This window comes from Physella acuta, unplaced genomic scaffold (assembly GCF_028476545.2).
Source record: "Physella acuta isolate Inbredline_101_S28 unplaced genomic scaffold, ASM2847654v3 ptg000053l, whole genome shotgun sequence".
NCBI lineage: Eukaryota > Metazoa > Mollusca > Gastropoda > Physidae > Physella > Physella acuta.
This window is the reverse complement of record NW_026731573.1, coordinates 422745-428744: the sequence shown is the minus strand read 5'-3', so window position 1 is coordinate 428744 and position 6000 is coordinate 422745.

The following is a 6000-nucleotide window of genomic DNA, read 5'->3' as shown; positions in this document are numbered from 1 at the left end:
AACACAAAAAGCGAAATTCACTTTTTTGTAATAAAATAATAGCTAAATAACTCTCCTGCACGCTTACACACACACATACACATATATATATATATATATATATATATATATATATATATATAAATATATATATATATATATATATATATATAAAATTGTCTGTCAGTCTGTTTTGTATGCATTACTACACCTTTCATCCGATCGCCATAAAGCTTTGGGAAGCTGTTAAGAATAGTCCTGGGAAGGCGTTCATCCTGAGTACTATGAAACTTTGGGGAGTTGATTAGAACACTCCTGTAATAGATTGAGATAATTGTGAGGTCAAGGGAACTCACTCTTCTGTATTAGTATTATATTTATATTGTTATCTTGAGTGATGTCCCTTACATGTTGTTATCTATAAATAGTTGTCTCTCGCCACTTCCTTGCTCTTTCCTTCATGGCTGTAAATAAAGACTGTTAACAACCAATGTGGCTCCTCGTCAGTGATTACAATCTTTCACATTTTGGCGACGAAGGATAAAAATCTACTAGAAAGAGCACCTACTTACGCAAAAAAGAGGTTTGCTAGAGCTTATTAGCTAAGTATTTCTAGAATAATGGCGCTGTATGGCCAAATAAAAGAATTTGATTCGAATGATGAAATCATTCAAGATTACCTAGAGAGGTTAAGCTTTTACCTAGAAGCTAACAACGTGACGATAGAAGCCAAAAAGAGAGCTGTCTTGTTAACAGTCATAGGGCCTCAACAATTTAGGCTACTAAAGGACTTATGCGCACCAGCTAGTCTAACTACCAAGAGCTTTAACGAGCTGAGCAAACTGCTAACAGACCACCATGCGCCTACCCCATCAAAGTTTCTATGTCGAGCTAGATTTGACAGTAGGACTCGTCAACCAAACGAGTCAATATCAGAATATGTTGCTGCTTTACGTCATTTAAGTAGATTCTGTGAATTTGGAGAAACGCTGTCTGACAGACTATGTGAAAAGTTTGTGACAGGTGTAAACAGCCCTGATATTCAAAGAAAGTTGCTGCTCGAGTCAGATCTAAAATTGGAAAAAGCAATACAACTTGCAATGTCATTCCAGCAGTCATCAGATGCGGCGAGATCTTTAGCACCTTCAGAGATCCATGCAGTAAACAGCAGGTTAGTCAATAAACATCAACCCCATCAGAGCATTCCAACTTATGCTAAACAGCCTGCTCATTCAAATCCTAGATCTAAAGCTAGTAATAATTATCAAAAATGTCATCGATGCAAGGGTCCCCATGCATCTCATCGGTGCAAGTTCAAGTCTGCAACTTGTTATAAGTGCAGTAAGCAAGGTCACATTGCCAAGGCCTGCTTTGCAAAGTCTTCGTCTGTTGCTAAATCTAGCCAGTCAAGACAGTACCGCAACCAAAGGCAGCACTATGTTAACTCTCACCAAGACTACCTAACCCAACCAATGAACCACTCTACCTGTGAAAATGCTCAAACTGATTCGCAGCCGGATTTCAACCTATTCTCTGTGAAATCAATAAGTCATGCTCCCATCAATGTACAAGTTAATATCAACGGTAAGAGCATCAAACTTCCAACTTGACACTGTCATAACAAAGAAAGATTTTGACGCTGTCACAGGAGAATCAGTGCCTCTACAGCCATGTCACAAGTGTCTAACAACATACACTGGTGACAATGTTCCGGTAATAGGAGAGTGTATGGTTCATGTAAGTTATAATGGTCAAAGTGTTAAACTTCCTCTTCTTGTGGTTGAAGGAAATGGACCACCATTACTAGGTAGGAACTGGTTAAGTAATCTTAAGTTAAATTGGGAGAGTATTTGTTCATTGAACAATGGAAAAGAATCTAGTCTTACTTCACTAGATAAAGTTATATCTGAAAATAAAAGTGTTTTTAGTAATCCAGGATTACTAAATGATAGAACAGTGAAGATAAGCATTAAAGACACAAATCCAAGATACTGCAAAGCTAGAGTTCCACCTTATGCAATGAGGAATAAAATTGAAAATGAGCTAAGTAGATTGGAATCTAATGGCATTATAAAGAAGGTAGACTATTCCGATTGGGCGTCGCCCATTGTGCCAGTGTTAAAGAAGGATGGTTCTATAAGAATTTGTGGAGATTATAAAACTACACTGAATAAGCAAACAGAGCTAAATAGGTACCCTATTCCTAACATTGAGGAAATTTCTTTGAATTTGGCAGGAGGAGACAAATTCACTGAATTAGACTTTAGTCATGCTTACACTCAACTAGAACTGCATCCAGATTCAAAAGTCTATACGACAATAAACACACATAAAGGACTCTACCAATATGAAAGACTATGTTTTGGCATATCATCCAGCCCTGGAATTTTCCAAGCTGTCATGGACAGTATTTTTAAGGACATTCCAAATGTTTGTGTGTACTTTGACAATGTGTACATAACTGGTAAGAATGACACTGAACATCTGAAAACACTTGATAAAGTATTGAAAATTGTTGGTGAAAAAGGTTTAAAGATAAACAAAGATAAATGTCAATTCATGTTGACAGAAATTAGTTTTCTTGGTTATATATTAAGCAAACAAGGCATCAGACCTCAACCTGAGAAAACAAAAGCCATTAAAGAAGCACCCAAACCTGAAAATACCCAACAACTAAGAGCTTTTTTGGGCTTAATAAATTACTATGCAAAGTTCATAGGAAATCTGTCTGGTAAACTATCACCACTGTACAAGCTGCTACAGAAAAATGCAACTTGGCACTGGGGTAAACAACAAGATACTGCTTTTAATACAGCAAAAGAGGCTTTGTCTTCTGACACCTTACTAACTCACTATGACCCAGGGAAAAGACTTATATTAACATGTGATGCTTCACCAGATGGTGTAGGAGCAGTCTTGTCCCACATGGATGAGAAGGGTGACAGACCCATTGCTTTTGCCAGTAGATCTTTGAACCAGGCTGAGAAAAATTATTCTCAGTTAGATAGGGAAGGCTTAGGCATCATTTTTGGTGTTAAGAAATTTCATAAGTTTCTGTTTGGTAGGAAGTTCACCATCTTTACAGATCATAAACCATTGCTAGGTTTATTTGGAGAAAACAAAACCCTACCTGAGCATGCCTCACCAAGAATTCAAAGATGGGCTATCACACTAACTGCATACAATTATGAATTGAAATACAAACCTGGATCTGAGAATAGTGCAGATAGTCTTAGTAGATTACCTTTAAAAAACCAAAGCCTTAGCTATGTACCAGAAGGTGTATTTGTTCTCTTCACTATCATGGATAACTCCAATATAAATGTGAATGATATTAAAAGAGAAACACAAAAAGATGAGTGCTTAATAAAAGTATATGAGTACTGTAATAATGGTTGGCCTGAAGAGTCTGTGAATGATGACTTAAGGCCATATAAAAAAATAAGAAATAAAAACCTTTGTGAAGATAATATAAAAGATGGAGAAGATGCAGTCCATCATCAGTCAGAGTTGCCTAAACAAAGTATTTGTAACTTAATAAATGATTATGGTGATATGGCAATTTCAAATGTTTTAAAGAAAATACATTAGTAAGAAGGAATGTGATCATCAAACAACTTTGCTAACATCATTAGCACTTACAGAAACTAAAAGGGTAACATCAAAAGAAAAAAAAAAAAAGATTTTTGCCATTTAATACTTTCAGATGCCAATTCAAAAATAGTTCCATTAAATCATGACAAAACATCCATTGAAGAGAATTTGAATATAATGAGAATGTGTATCTAAGAAATCATGGGAGAAAGGAAAAATGGATGCCAGGTCAAATTGTTCAATGTACAGGACCTGTGTCTTATAAAGTTAAAAATAACTTGTGCAGATAATAAGTGTGAATCTGTCAATCCCACCAAATCTGATCAGTTCACACCAACTCAGTTTGTTCCACAACCAAGTTCTGTTGATATGAGTGAACCAAGTTGTCTGGAGTCAGAAAATGTAAATTCTGGAGTTAATGATTTAAATCCTAGACCTCCTGAGATAGAGAATCCAGATGGTCAGAATCTTGAGTCACCAAATCAAAAGCCACTGAGAAGGTCAAGCAGGACAATCAAAGTCCCAAATAAGTTAGACCTATGATTTTAAAGGTCAAAAGGACTTTGACATCATTGTTTTGTATCTTGATTATGTTGTAGCATATTGTGCATTGTTTGTAAGGATGTAATCTACCATAGTGTTCATGTTACAATATAATTGGTGATTTTAGGATACTATCAATTGTTCTATTGAGAGATGTGTTATTGTGTTCTAAGGGTAAAGGGATGTAATAGATTGAGATAATTGTGAGGTCAAGGGAACTCACTCTTCTGTATTAGTATTATATTTATATTGTTATCTTGAGTGATGTCCCTTACATGTTGTTATCTATAAATAGTTGTCTCTCGCCACTTCCTTGCTCTTTCCTTCATGGCTGTAAATAAAGACTGTTAACAACCAATGTGGCTCCTCGTCAGTGATTACAATCTTTCACAACTCCTGGGAAGGTTTCTGTAAAAAAAAATATTTTTTAATTTCGCAAGGGCGGCACCGAGGGATGGTGGGATTCTTCTCTACATACGGTATATTTAAAAAATGAAAGTCGGATGCGGTTCGACAACTTTCATCCGATTGCTATAACACTTTAAGGAGTTGATGAGAATATTACCGAAAAGGTTTCTGTGAACAAAATAATTAAATTTGGTTTTAATTTTTCCAATAGGTATTGGTAGTCTATATTATTTTAAACAAGTATAAACATAGACAGTACATAAAAATTCATTAAAAAAAACGTTTTAATAACAAGCTTGTATGTAATAATGCACTAAAAAAATAGAAAATAAATTATAGACTACTATTTAAATAACTGTAAATAAAAGCGTGGGTCACTTTAGTATCTATTGGATACCTTACTAATGTTAAGGAAGACACCCACGCTTTTCTTTATAGTTATTTAAATAGTAGTCTATAATTTATTTTCTACTTTTTAGTGCATTAGTACATAAAAGCTTGTTATTAAAACGTTTTTTTATGAATTTTTTTCAGTACTTTACATGTTTTATTTACAATAGTGTTACATGACTAAAAACCATTGCGCGCCTATTGAACGTGATGGCGCGTGCGGTGTGGTTGGATAGACATGCCTACTAATGCGGTCCAAATTTGAATTAATTCATAAAAAAATAATTAGGCATCCAATTAAGTCAAATTTAGTTTCAGATAGCATTGTCTTCATGTCTTGACCCACGTGCCAAATGTGAATCGTATCGGTCAAGTAGAACTGTCCGAATTTTCACTCCGGCGTTTCGGTTTAGACAGACTGACGACAGACAGACTGTCGAGGAAGTGAGTTAAATAAAAGCTTGTAAAAACAAAACCCCTTTTTTACTTTCTCGTATATACAAAGTATAGAGAAAGTCATGTAATCGTGCAAAAAAAAAAATCCCCAATTTTTGCAAATCTCGACGTTTTAGGGCTCAGTGAGTCGGAAAAAACATAGTTTTGCACTTGTCCGTATGTCTGTGTGTGTGTGTGTGTATGTATGTCTGTGTTTGTGTGTAAACACGATAACTTGAGTACCGTTACAGCTAGGTTGATGAAATTTCATATATAAGTATTTTATGAAAATCGTAGATCCGTATCAACTTTTGAACGATTTCCGATAACCAAAAGTGGTACTTTTTCTACTTTGAATTTTTCAAAAGCCTATAACTTGAGTACTATTTTAGATAGATAAATGAAATTTCACATGTAAGTAAAAGATCTAATTCCCTACCTTCTATCAAAGTAGTAATTTACGCTATTTCCGATTTCTAAAAAAAACTAATGTAAATTTATAAAGTACTAATAATATTGCGCACTATTATGCACATTTTATTTGGCGTTCACTTGGTGTGCAATTCTTTTTTCTACGAGATTTTATTCTATTTTAAAAAGTTTAAGTATTTAAAATGGATTACAAATCATGTCTATATCCCGAGTTCCGCA